Source organism: Pagrus major, chromosome 10 (assembly GCF_040436345.1).
Source record: "Pagrus major chromosome 10, Pma_NU_1.0".
Taxonomy (NCBI): Eukaryota; Metazoa; Chordata; class Actinopteri; order Spariformes; family Sparidae; genus Pagrus; species Pagrus major.
This window is the reverse complement of record NC_133224.1, coordinates 16,904,712-16,918,774: the sequence shown is the minus strand read 5'-3', so window position 1 is coordinate 16,918,774 and position 14,063 is coordinate 16,904,712.

The window sequence follows — 14,063 nt, the reverse complement described above, 5'->3', positions numbered from 1 at the left end:
AGTGCAGTGGGGCACAGAGGCTGAGTGAGCTGGTTATATTAGGGAGAGAGCTCTATTTGCTTTAAATTATTGGTTTGTGGCTGCATCTGCTATGGAGATTATATAGTTTATACATCTATGTGTTGTTACTTTAGTGGTTTTTTATCATGTTGTTAAGGTAACAGTTATTACATTTAGTTTTAATGAGAATATACAGAGAAAGACGTGTATATTTGTAACTGATTATCAGTGGTATGCACAGGCTGTAAACTCTATACAAATGTAATTCTGTGATGTCTTGAATTTGGACATCAGGGCTCAGTGGTGTGATGTTGCTCTAAAAGGGATACTGAATTGATATTTGATGCAATTGTAGCCTTTACATGTTCTTTAATATAACAGTACCATCAAATACCACCAGACAGCCCCCTTGACTTGAATGTAATATTCTATAAATGTGTGTGAATGACAATATAAATGATCTGACTTTATCATAAAAGGCAATTATCGTTAAGTCTTCAGAACTTAGATGGGACTTTGCTGTGTCATCCAACTGAGTTCCAGTTTTCTTCAGCCATGACTGCAGCCTGTTGAAATGTTTTTCAACATTGGCCCCACTGGGTGGACTTGAGAACACAACTGCAGCACTTTGAACCATGTCATCCAGGTCTTCCAAACTACTTGCAGTTGTGAGTGGTCCAAAAATGTTTCAATAAGTTTCAATATTTTCATGTCATGTAAGGAAATATATATATGTAACCTGGCAGCATTAAACTATATTATACTATTTGTACCATAACCCTATGTGTCTTTTATGTAACACATGCAGGTCAAGTGGTAATTTACCGAGTACGACATCACTGTATGCATTTTACCGGGAGAGCTCAGGTATGGGAATCCTAAAGGAACTCCAACAAGAACCCTGTAATGTGTCTGTATGGGGAAGACCAGTTCCCACCACTATTAATATCAATAGTACACATGTTTTGGTTACCACTCAGTTCTTTGTGAAAAGATTATGTTATGACAGTCTGAGAAAGACTGTCGACTTGCTGTTTTGCATTTCTCCCATACACATAACTAAGGCAGATTCATCACTTCTTAACTGTGAGTTGTGCGTGGAGTTTCACCCAAAATATTTTGTTATTTTCTTACTGTCGATAGGCTACCAAAAAATTATAGTAATAATAGGTTATGCTTACTACTTTCTGCACATTTCCTTAGCATTCTTCATAATATGACTCAGGCAGCGATGGAGAATGGGCACCTCAAAATCAGCTTTTGTTGCTGTGCCACTAGCAATACTGTAATAATGGTCAATGGCGTCATGCAAGTTCTTTTTGAACTGACAGACATATTGCCTGCATCAACACCATTGAACCATCACACATCAGCATGATGGGTGCCCGCATGCCCTTTCGTCCGTATGCCCTTGCCACATCGGTCTGAAATGCCTCCAGAAAATATAAGACCGAGGCTGTCGTGTGATCACACGTCAGGTAGGTGGCAACTGGCAAAGGGAAGCATTTTTTCGTGGGATGTCGAACCACAAGTTCGTAGACATAGAAGGGAGGGGAGCCCTTCTTTTTTTTTTTAATGCTCCCTGTAGCATCCAAATACACAATGTCCTCCCTGCATCGCTCCTGAAAAATGTCAATGCTCCTTAGAGACCACAAAAGAACACCTTTTGGGTGTAAAAACACCTTTTGTGGAACCTCCTCGGGGGTGTTCTTTTTGGTCTCCAGCATTTTTTGGAGGCTGAGCATATCATGACTGTGAAGACGGCTTCTCTGGCGTACTTCCCAGGAAATGCTCTTCAGGACCTAAGGAGTAGGAGCCTCATCCCTGCACCCAGACTCCATTACATTGTCATTTATTTTGGCCAACTTCTCGAGATACATGGCTCGAGGTAATTGTCTTTGTAGATCCTGGCCAATTGCTCCTCTGTCTTCTGCCCGTATTGGCCGTTGTTTCAATTCACTTCTGTTGTGAAGACACTCCCCACCTTGAAACTCCACCGTTGCCTTCAGGTCGGCCTCACTCTCCACAGTCACAGTGAAAGTGACTGGGCAGTCCTGAAATCTGCGGTAACCAAGTAATGCAAGTTCTTTTTGAACTGACAGACATATTGCCTGCATCAACACCATTGAACCATCACACATCAGCATGATGGGTGCCCGCATGCCCTTTCGTCCGTATGCCCTTGCCACATCGGTCTGAAATGCCTCCAGAAAATATAAGACCGAGGCTGTCGTGTGATCACACGTCAGGTAGGTGGCAACTGGCAAAGGGAAGCATTTTTTCGTGGGATGTCGAACCACAAGTTCGTCGACATAGAAGGGAGGGGAGCCCTTCTTTTTTTTTTTAATGCTCCCTGTAGCATCCAAATACACAATGTCCTCCCTGCATCGCTCCTGAAAAATGTCAATGCTCCTTAGAGACCACAAAAGAACACCTTTTGGGTGTAAAAACACCTTTTGTGGAACCTCCTCGGGGGTGTTCTTTTTGGTCTCCAGCATTTTTTGGAGGCTGAGCATATCATGACTGTGAAGACGGCTTCTCTGGCGTACTTCCCAGGAAATGCTCTTCAGGACCTAAGGAGTAGGAGCCTCAACCCTGCACCCAGACTCCATTACATTGTCATTTATTTTGGCCAACTTCTCGAGATACATGGCTCGAGGTAATTGTCTTTGTAGATCCTGGCCAATTGCTCCTCTGTCTTCTGCCCGTATTGGCCGTTGTTTCAATTCACTTCTGTTGTGAAGACACTCCCCACCTTGAAACTCCACCGTTGCCTTCAGGTCGGCCTCACTCTCCACAGTCACAGTGAAAGTGACTGGGCAGTCCTGAAATCTGCAGTAACCCAGGCACCAGAATTCTGGGCATTTGTTTGAGCCGACAACTCTCAGCCTGTGCCTCTTGAAGGCTATGGAGCAAAATGGGTGGATGGTCCTCACTCCTTTAGAGATTAAGTTGGTCCACTGCATTCCTGCAAACCTTCTGTGTTTTCTTTTTTGTTTTAAGACAGTCCACTTTTTCTTATCAATTAAAAAGAATGATGGATTTCTTGGTAGTGGGATCCTGATGAATCCCTCATCCTCTGACATGTTGCTCCAGGTTTCCTATGGAGAATGCACAATGTTATTGCTGTGCCATTAAATATTTTTGTTTTAATGTTTCTTATTATCTTGCACTGTACATTAATAACATGTTATAAACAGTATGTACTTTAAAAGGTGTGTTATTACTTGGCTTACGAATAAAGAAAAGATTTAGAAATGAGAAATGTAATGCAGATGCCCAAGTATGCAATAATAATTTAAAGTAAGGTATAATTCAGTACTTAACACAGGTATGACAATATTAACTTCATGTACCCTTAATAACACAAGACGTGATCAATTCATTGTAATAATGGCATATTAGAATGTAGGCAGTTTCAGTACAAAAATAAACCAACATTGAACTGTCAGTTCTGGCCATTTAATAAACATTTAATATTAAAATACAAGCCATACCACTAACAAATTTTCAAATGACAATAAGTAGTAAAGCTATCACTACAATTAAAAATACTTTATAAGGTTGAATAACGGTAAGATGCAATTAGTAATAGAGTACCCATAGCTGTTTTCACAATACATAGTGTTTCTATTTGGTTGTGAATATAATTTAGGATCAGCATAATGGTGGTGATGATTATGGTGTGATCGATTACAACACTTTTTTTTTAAAAACACTTATTTACAGCAACCCTTTTGTTACGGTTTGTATGGAATCTGGACCCAAATGCACGACTCAACCACAGGTTTCAGCAGGAAATAAAGTCAGTTTCTGAGGCTGATTGCTTCTTCTCTCTACTGCAAAAGCTCCATTGTTTTTTGTCAGGATCGTATGTTCACACAAGATGGCACGACATACAGAGAGAGATGTATGGTGGGCAGCCACGTGAACTTCCCAAATTAAGCGACACAAGATGGGCTTGCAGGTACTCAGCCTGTCGCAATCTGCTTGATAGACTGCCAGCAGTGACCCGTTTACTTCAAGACATAGGGCAGGAAAATCATGGTGATCGAGCAGTAGATGCTCGAGGCTTGCTAGCCCAAATCGACATTAGCTTCATTGGGCTTCTAGTGACCTTCAACAAAGTCCTGGGGCAGTCCAAGTTTTTGTCTGATATGTTACAGTCTCCCTCACTGGACCTAGCCTCAGCTGTCAGTCTTGTGGATGCATTATTACATACATTGCAGGACTACAGGAGTGAAGAGTTCTTTGAAGGTGTGTGGAACGAAGTTGAGGAAGTGGCTGCAAAATGTGACGTCAGTTTGAAGAACACAGGCAAAAGGCAACAGAAGATGAACATGAGGCTGAGCAATTACATTATAACTACATCGACCGGTGAGCGTCAGGTCAGTGGAGATGACAAGGAAAACTTCAGAGCACATGTTTTTTATCCTGTTCTGGATTCTATGACTGGAGAACTGCAGAGGCGTTTTTCAAAGCCAAACTGCAAAATAATGATGGGGATTCAAGCCCTTCACCCCCAAAGCACCACCTTTTTGGAGGAAGACACACTTTTGCACTTTGCCCAAATTTTTGACTCCAATGTTGAAGACCTGTCCAATGAACTGTACCAGATAAAGAGAGTTCTAGAGAGGAAAGAGAAAGGTGGGATGCAGAGGTTCACAACACTTGTTGAGTTTGTGGCATTCCTGGAACCTTTCAGTGAGGTGTTTCATGAGCTTTTCAGGCTAGGGAAAATTGCCATTGTCATTCCTGTGAGCAGTGCTGCTTGTGAGTGCAGCTTTTCTGCCTTAACTTTGATCAAAAACCATCTTCGATCAACAATGGCAGACAGTCAATTGAGTCATCTTGGGGTCCTTACCATCGAGTCCAGGCGTGCAAAGCATTTAGATATGAAAGAATTTGTGAGGCGTTTCAGTTCCTGTCACAAAAACCGTCGTATTATGCTATTTTGAGCACTGTTCCACTCTGCCTCTCACTCACACAGACACACACACACACACACTGCTCTGAAAAGGTAGTTCATTCTCATGGTGTGTGTGATTTGGTTGTGTATAATGATGATGTTTATTCATAGTATTTAACAGTTTTTGTTATTATAGTGTAATAAGTTACATGTGTGTTAAAGCAACAACCCTGCTTTTTTGAGCCTAGCTCCACTCTGCCCTTCTCTTATTCTTTATTACATGCTCTCTCTCTCTCTCTCTCTCTCACACACACACACTCTCTCTCTCTCACACACACACACACACTCTCTCTCTCACACACACACACACACACACACACACACACACACACACACATACACACACACACAGCTCAACAGAGCAGAGATAGAGGTCATGAGCTGAGATCATGACCTCTATCTCACTGCTCTGAAAAGGTAGTTCATTCTCATGGTGTGTGTGATTTGGTTGTGGATATATAATGATGATGTTTATTCATAGTATTTAACAGTTTTTGTTTTGTTGTTTTTGTTCAGTTTTTATTATAGTGTAATATGTGGCATTCATGTTAAGGCAACAACCCTTGTGTTATGCTATTTTGAGCCTAGCTCCACTCTCATTCTCTATTACATTCTCACTCACTCACTCACTCAGTCAGTCACTCACTCAAGAGCAGTGAGATAGAGGTCAAATCTGAAAAGGTAGTTCATTCTCATTGTGTGTTTGTGTGATTTGGTTGTATATAATTGATGTTTATTTACAGTACTTAATAACATGATGTTATTATAGTATACTATGCATGTTAAAGCAAAAAGAATAAAATAAAGAGATTATATTTGTCTGATATATTCAGTTTTCCTGTTAGTTTTTTTCATACAGTTGTGTTTGTGATGAGATATATTTACACCTTATCATAAATGGGACTGTGCATGTATGTGTACAAATACTTGGCCCCTCTATGAGAAATGTGGCCCCTTAATGGCCCCTTACTTAGAAAAATCCTAGATCCGCCACTGCGTCAAGATATACGAACACAGAATGGTTTAGGAAGTCTCTTAATACATCGTTAACTATAGCTTGGAATATGGCCGGTGCATTAGTTAATCCAAACGGCATAACAAGGTACTCAAAATGTCCCAGGGGTGTGTTGAATGCCGTTTTCCACTCATCTCCTTCTCTTATACGCACCAGGTGGTAGGCACTACGCAGGTCCAGCTTGGTGAAAATTGTAGCGCCATGGAGGGGTTCAAAAGCAGAGTTAATGAGGGGTAATGGATATTTATTTTTAACTGTGATATTGTTCAAACCCCGAAAGTCAATGCAGGGTCTCAGGGTCCCATCTTTCTTGCCCACAAAAAAGAACCCGGCACCAAGAGGAGAAGAGGAAGGGCGTATGATACCTCAGTTCAGGGAGTCCGTTATGTAGGTTTCCATGCTTTCTCGCTCAGGAGCGGAGAGGTTGTAGAGCCTGCTGGTGGGAAGCGGGGCTCCAGACAGTAGCTCAATGGCGCAGTCGTAAGGTCTGTGAGGTGGTAAAGATTGGGCCCGCTGCTTGCTGAACACCTCCGCTAGGTCGTGGTACAGAGGAGATATCAGGGGGTTCTGGTGAGGCAGCACTGGGTTTATTTGTACATGGGGAAAGAGCAGACTTGAGACATGAGGAATGACAGAAAGAACTCCAACTAGTGATTCTACCGGCTGCCCAGTCGATGACCGGATTATGTTTCTGGAGCCAGGGTAACCCGAGTACTAGAGGGGCATGAGAAGATGACATGACATGAAAGGATATCTGTTCATGGTGATTACCAGCTAGCAACAGTAATAGTGTCTCAGTTTGATGTGTGATGTGAGCCAATAAATCACCATTTAACGCATTGACCACAAGGGGTGTATCAATGGTGAAGGATTTAATCTGGGATTGTTCAACAAACTGGGAATCTAGCATCTAGAGCCCAAATCAACGAGAGCCTCTAGTCTTAAACTTTTACCATTTAGCAGAATAACAGCATCAATGTTGATGCGTTTACGGGGTAACATGGGAACCACAGTGCTACTCACCAGAACCCCGACTGCGACTGGTGAGGCCTTGGGTTTAACCGTTGTGGGCAGGTGGCAAGTTGATGTCCAGGTTGTCCACAGTAGATACACAGTCTTTCCTTGAAGCGCCGACTGCGCTCTGCTGGTGTTAACCGGTTCCGACCCAACTGCATGGGTTCCTCTTGTCTCGGGGAAGCAACAAGCTGGTTATTGTTTGCAGCTTGGGTTTCAGATGGTCCATGTGGAGCAGTAGGTGAAGCAGCAGTACCAGGGGAATATACGACTTGTGCTCTCTCTCTGCATCGCTCTCTTAGCCTATTGTCCACTTTAATGGCTAATGCAATTAGCTCCTGCAATGTGTCAGTCTCTGCCCTACCCACTAGACAGTCTTTCACAGCTTCGTTCAGACCTTTCAGAAAAATACTCTGAAGTGCTCCGTCGTCCCAACCCAGTTCAGCCGCTAGGGTACGGAACTCGACTGAGTAATTGGCCGCACTTAGAGAACCCTGGCGCAAGCTCAGCAGTCGGTTGCTAGCGTCATGGCTGGTAATGGGGTGGTCAAAAACAGAAGTCATTTCGTTGGAAAATAGCTCAAAAGTGGCACTGGCAGTGAGTGGGCTATGCCAAAAAGCCGTCCCCCAGGCCCTAGCCCTCCCCGTGAGTAAACCCAACACATAAGCTATCTTAGCTCGGTCAGTACTATAAGTCAGTGGTTGTAATTCAAAAACTAGTGAGCACTGGAAAAGGAAAGACTTACAGTCACCTAAGTTACCGTTGTAACGTTCAGGGGCTGGAACAAACGGCTCACGGGGATGGAAGGCGCCCACTGGTACTGCTGGGGGGAGATTAGGCACAGGTGGGTTATTTATCTGGAGCTGACTTTCCACTCGAGAGAGGCTGGAGGTCAGATTGGCAAGGGAATCCACTATCCCACGCAGCGTCTGGTCATGATGTCCAAGCATAACTCCTTGGGCAGACACAGCGTGTCTCAGGTCTGCCACCTGTGAACCTGAGTCTGAGTCAGCTGGTTCCATGCTTGGGCCAGATCGTTCTGTTACGGTTTGTATGGAATCTGGACCCAAATGCACGACTCAACCACAGGTTTCAGCAGGAAACAAGAAGTTTTTAATGTTCAAATGTGCGACACAAGTGCAAGGGGGAGGGGTGGTGCGTAGTCCCAGGATCCAACCGTGGCTCATGAAATCTCCAGTGAGGGTGAGAGTGAGTGTGTAGATGTAGCGTCTGCCACGGGGTAATGGAGCAAACAACCACGTGTAGTGTTGAAACGATCTGGCGACGAGCAGGAGGGAATCCAGAGTCTTTATAGAAGGTTGATTACTGGAGTGGATACACCTGGCGCTGCCTGTGGAGGGAGACCACGCCCACATGCACACACACACACACAGAACAGACAGGGGGAGAGACACAGGAGGAATAATACAGACAGGGAATGACAACACACACAAAAAGGGAGAAGGGAGGGCTGCCATGATGAGGATCATGACACCTTGTGTCTTTAGATTATTTCAAGTACTAAAATCATCACCTATATTCATTGAAACATTTCTGTATATACTCAAATATACTCAAATAATTACAAAGGAACATGCGCCATTCAGTAGACGTAAACATGTAAATGGCAAACGGACTGCCTGTTTATATGACTATTGTCCAAACTGCTTTACAATATACGACTCATATTCACCCATTCAAACACACACATTCATATTTTGATGGAGGAGGCAACCTTGTAAGTTGCCAACTTGCTGATCCAGAGCAATTTGGAGTTAGTGTCTAAGTCAATGAGTCTTGGTGGCTTTATTGCTCCACAAAGATAACCAAGATGTTTAAATGCAAATAACACACAATGATGACTAACTTTTTCTGAAGATTTGTCTTCACCAGGGTCTTTGCTGTTTTGGGACAGGAGGGGAGAGGACGACGGCTGTGGCTTGAAAGAAAGACAACACACATTTGAGCATATAAAGTATAGGGACAGTGACATTCTACATAGCATGTAGGCACACATTAATAACCAACCTGGTATAGAGATTTGTCTTCATCTGGTTTAGGAGACTTGTCTTCATCTGGCTCAGGAGACTTGTCTTCACCTGGCTCAGGAGATTTGTCTTCATCAGGCTTTTTGCTGTCTTGGGACAGGAGGGGAGAGGATGACGGCTGTGCCGTGAAAGAAAGACAAACATTTGAGCATGTAAAGTGTAGGGACAGTGACATTCTACATAGCATGTAGGCACACATTAATAACCAACCTGGTATAGAGATTTGTCTTCATCTGGTTTAGGAGACTTGTCTTCATCTGGCTCAGGAGACTTGTCTTCACCTGGCTCAGGAGATTTGTCTTCATCAGGCTTTTTGCTGTCTTGGGACAGGAAGGGAGAGGACGACGGCTGTGCCGTGAAAGAAAGACAAACATTTGAGCATGTAAAGTGTTGGGACAGTGACATTCTACATAGCATGTAGGCACATATTAATAACCAACCTGGTATAGAGATTTGTCTTCATCTGGCTCTGTCTTGCCTTTGCCGTACTATCATTTTTTAAATAGTGTATTACATTACAACATTTTTATGAGTGACGAAAGTTACTAACATTTGATATTTTCATTTACAAGAAATACCAACCTGTTGTGGTGACTGATGCCCATTTCCAGCACCAATTTTTGCAGATTCCGACATTTTCTAGTGTAATCTATAAAAGTCATAAATCAAGCTTTGAATTTCTGATAATTAAACTGATAAGTACACACCTTATTAAATTCATAGGCCTTATGAACTCTGTACCGATTGTTCCTGTTGTTTGGAATCTCGAGTACAGAGCACACTTCACTCCAGAAGCCATCCTTATATGATGCATTTTCTTTGAGTGTGATGCCACTCTTTTGCAGGTCTATAACACTTTTCAAAATCTCATCGACACTGATTTGTTTTGATTTGATGATTATTTTACTAGTTTTCACTTGATAGGGCAATTTACCTGTATTTATAGGCCAAATACATGCTATTTCCCTTGTGTCCTGTAGGGGACTTTGCCTTATTATGAAACTTAAAGGAATAGTTCACTCTAGAACAAAATTCAGTCATTATCGACTCACCCTCATGCTGATGAGAAGTCCGGTGTAGTTTCTTATTCCTCAAAGTGCAGCTGGAGACCCGCGGTGCTACCCTTCGGCAGCAAAAATCCATCTAACGGGCGTAATTGGCGTCCGAGAGGAAAAGGTCCATAAAACTACACAAAAACTTTGTAATATTCCTCCATACTGCTCGTCTGCTGCAATCCAAGTGTCCTGAAGTGGCGACATCCAGAGTTTACTCGAAAGGACGTCATTTAGTACATTTTTCTAGCCTAAACAGTCACTATGCTATATTTGCCTGGAGGCACGCTCCCACGTTAAATGACGTTGTTTCGATCTGTAACACCCTTTTGGGGATGTTTTGTGAAGACTCCAGTGGTTTTAAGAGAGTGCTCTTCAAGGATAGTGACAGATAAATAATTTCCTCTTAAAAAAAACAAAAACATAGTACAGCTGCTGTGCAGAAACCAATTCACTTTAAATCGTATCTTCTTGACTGAGGAGTCAAAGAATAAAAGGATTTTTCCCTGCTCTCATATGTTTCTAGGCCCACTGAAACTTGTTTTTAACTATGCAAATGACTTTGACTTCAAATGCACATCATTCTGTACGGGGCACAAGGGGCGCCAAATGGTTTATGATTTTTAAAATGATATGAATCATATGCTTTGCACTTTACAATCACCAGTTCTAATCCAAATTGAGTGTGTGTGTGTGTGTGTGTTAGCTAAAACCCTTGGAATAGTACTGTTTTGCACAGTTTTTTCCTTGTGCTGCCACTCTGTAACTGAAGAGTGTTCAGTTTGGCAATGTGGTGCAGCCTCAGTTTGTGGAACACAGACGTAACCAGTGACATCAGCACAAAATGGTGATTGTCAATGCCAAACTGTGTTTCTTGAATGTGCCCCCCAAGAAAAAACACATCCTCTGAACCAATCTCAGCCCGGACAAACTGACGGATCAAGGCCACTTTGACAGCTTGCCCTGATGTTGACTGTCGAATGAAACGCTCGGCTGATCTGACCACCTTCACTGTGCCCTCAGAAGGAATCATCAGCCCTCCTTTGTTTTTCAGTGTGAGCAAGTGGTAGCTCTGATCAAATGATGTGGGTACAGCATGAATCACCAAACTACCACGGCACACATTGCATGACAGCTTCTGCAAAACTCATCATGTCATGTCTATTACATGTAGCTTTAGGATTTGTTTAAAAATCAAATCATGTTTTAGGTCATATTTTAGCAGAAATAGAGAAAATGGTAACATGCATACATAAAGACAAACCACATGGTAAAATAAATAAATAAATAAATAAAAATATATACATATACATACATATATACATATATTACATACATATATACATGCAGATGTACCGCTGACCCTGAAGCTGTTCTGGAATCATCAACATCAGGGTGTCAATGTTGATGATGAACCCCATGACAGATAGGTACCTTCACAAGACATGTGACATGTTTTGTCAATATTATCATGGCAAACCAAGATACCTCAAGAGAGCAGTACATGATTTTGTTCATTTGTAGATGTTAAAGCAACAAGAAACAATATTATAACAAAAATGGGAAAGCTTGAAAACATCAACACTGCCATACATACCATTATGACACCTCTAAGGAATGAAAAACACTGAAGATAGAAGTCCAACAGAAACAAAACAGGAGACTGCAAAAACATTGGAACCAGAGAACAAAGCATCATATGAACTTATGATGCAGCATATGGAACAAGAGAACATAATAGGACTGGGCAATATATCATTATACATATAATAATATTATAATATATAAATATTGTGTAAAAGCACCAATAGTCACCCCTACAATTTTCTCTCTATATCAACAGAGGTATTTGATCAAAATTACATATGGTTTTATCCATATTGCCCAGCCTAGAACAGAACATCATATGAACTTGATGTCATAAACTTATGAACTCTTCATGCAAACAAAAGCTTCACTATTTCCTAAAACCTCTTTGATCGGTGAAGGGGTGTGCCATCTTTCATCACCAAACTCATCAAGTAGTCCCTGCCTCTCGACAAGAACTCTACACTCTCTGCCCAATTCAAAGAACCCAGGGGAGCTTTGAACCCTTTGGCATGGGGATTGCGGCTGTTCATGATGTCGAAGAGCCTGTCAATTATCTAAAAGCAAATGTCTGCATTAACAGGAAGCATCTGAATCATCACCATAAACAATAACATGTTCCCATGGGTCATTAGCCTAATTTCTAAAATATAAAAAGGAATTACTATTTGGAGCATGGCCAGTAAATGTTAAATAAAAAAAAGCTTTGCATTAGGGCTGCACGATTACTCGTTAAAAACCCAATCTCGACATATGTAGGTGATCGCATTTCTAAATGACTACGGGGAGCTTTTATAAGCTTTTGATTGCAGTCCGCTGTCAGTCCCTGTAGCTTTAGTAACCAGATACAGCACGTTGTGTAGAACAAGCGGGAAAGAAGAAGTTGGGAACACATTAGTCAGCCTCCTCTTTTTTGAACAAGAATCATGAGCTCAATTCTTAGGGAGAAAAATTGTGATACACATTTTAGCAACATTCTTGCAGCCCTGGCTTGCGTGTATGTTACTATTAGTATTATTTTAGTATTACCTCAATGAATTCAGCTGTTGCGTCACAGTGTTGAAACTGTGAATAGCCAAGGTCCCTCAGTGTGCGCAGAGCCACTGTCACAGAGCGACTCAGTGTCTGTGCAGCCAGGGACACCTTCATCTTCTGTGAGTCAAAATTCACATGCTTGTTTGATACCTTGTTTGCAGCATGCAATCCATCTTTTGTTTGGACAGTATTCAGATGAACAATGTATCTCCAGTTGATCTGGCCTGCGGTGCTGGTTATTGGACTGTAAGCCTGCAGCATATTCCGTGCCAACTTCAACATGTGGCAAGCATCCATCATCACAAACACCCTGTCACCAGTCACCGGATGTGGGAAGAATGTTTTTAAAGGCTCAACAGGATTTCCCTTTAGCTGGCACCCAAGTTGGTTGCACATGCGCACATTGGAGGCATGCCCATCCATTGTGACACATACCACTCTTATGCCGCGCTCATGCAGTTCCTCCAACGCATGAACAAGTAGAACCTCCTGTGTCTCTGGCGACAGGAACTTGGTCAGGTAGTAGGCAATTGGAGCCTTCCAATGGCCTTGTAGGCCAACAACCATAAAAACAAGAGCCTCAGTGGCAACATCCGTCTCATTCATACCATCCCCCATATCCACAAATCCAGACATTTTCTGGGTATGAGGATTATACTGGACATGTTGTTTAATGGCCATGGCATCCAACATAAGACACACACATCCATATTTAGCTCGGTCTTCCTCTTGTCTTCTTTTCAACATGTCCAACATCATCATGTTGAGGCCAGGCTTGGCATCCACAGAACTCATCCACCTTGGTAAGAAGAAAAAGCAGTTATTTAACATGGATGCCCTGATCAGGATTTTTTCGGCTGATCACTGGAACCAGTATTGGCCGGTACCCAGTGGCAAACAATTAACCTCAGAGAGTGGGATCTATTTAAGGCCCTCTATTTATTGTTTATCATAATTTAGTCATGGTAATGTTAATAAAGATAAGTGTAGCTATGTCCACCTTTGACTCTCTTCAGTCATAACAGGATAAAAAAAGAGAAAAAATGATTCATATAACATGAACAATACCTTTGCAATGTATATGGATGTGGGAGATTAATATGGAGAGATTCTCTCAGATAGTTGTACGCCTTCGGACCATGTAAGTGGAGAGTGACAGCAAACTCCCTCTGGTCCTTGGTGTATTCGTGGCTCTGTTTTGACAGGAGGTTTATTGGAAGATCTGAAATTCAATTAGAACAGGCTAATTAGTAAGTACCCTTGAAACAACTAGGAGTCTTAACAAAGATTGGAAAGTATGATACACTTAAGTTCAAATTCTCTCCAAATTTGTATTTTCATTT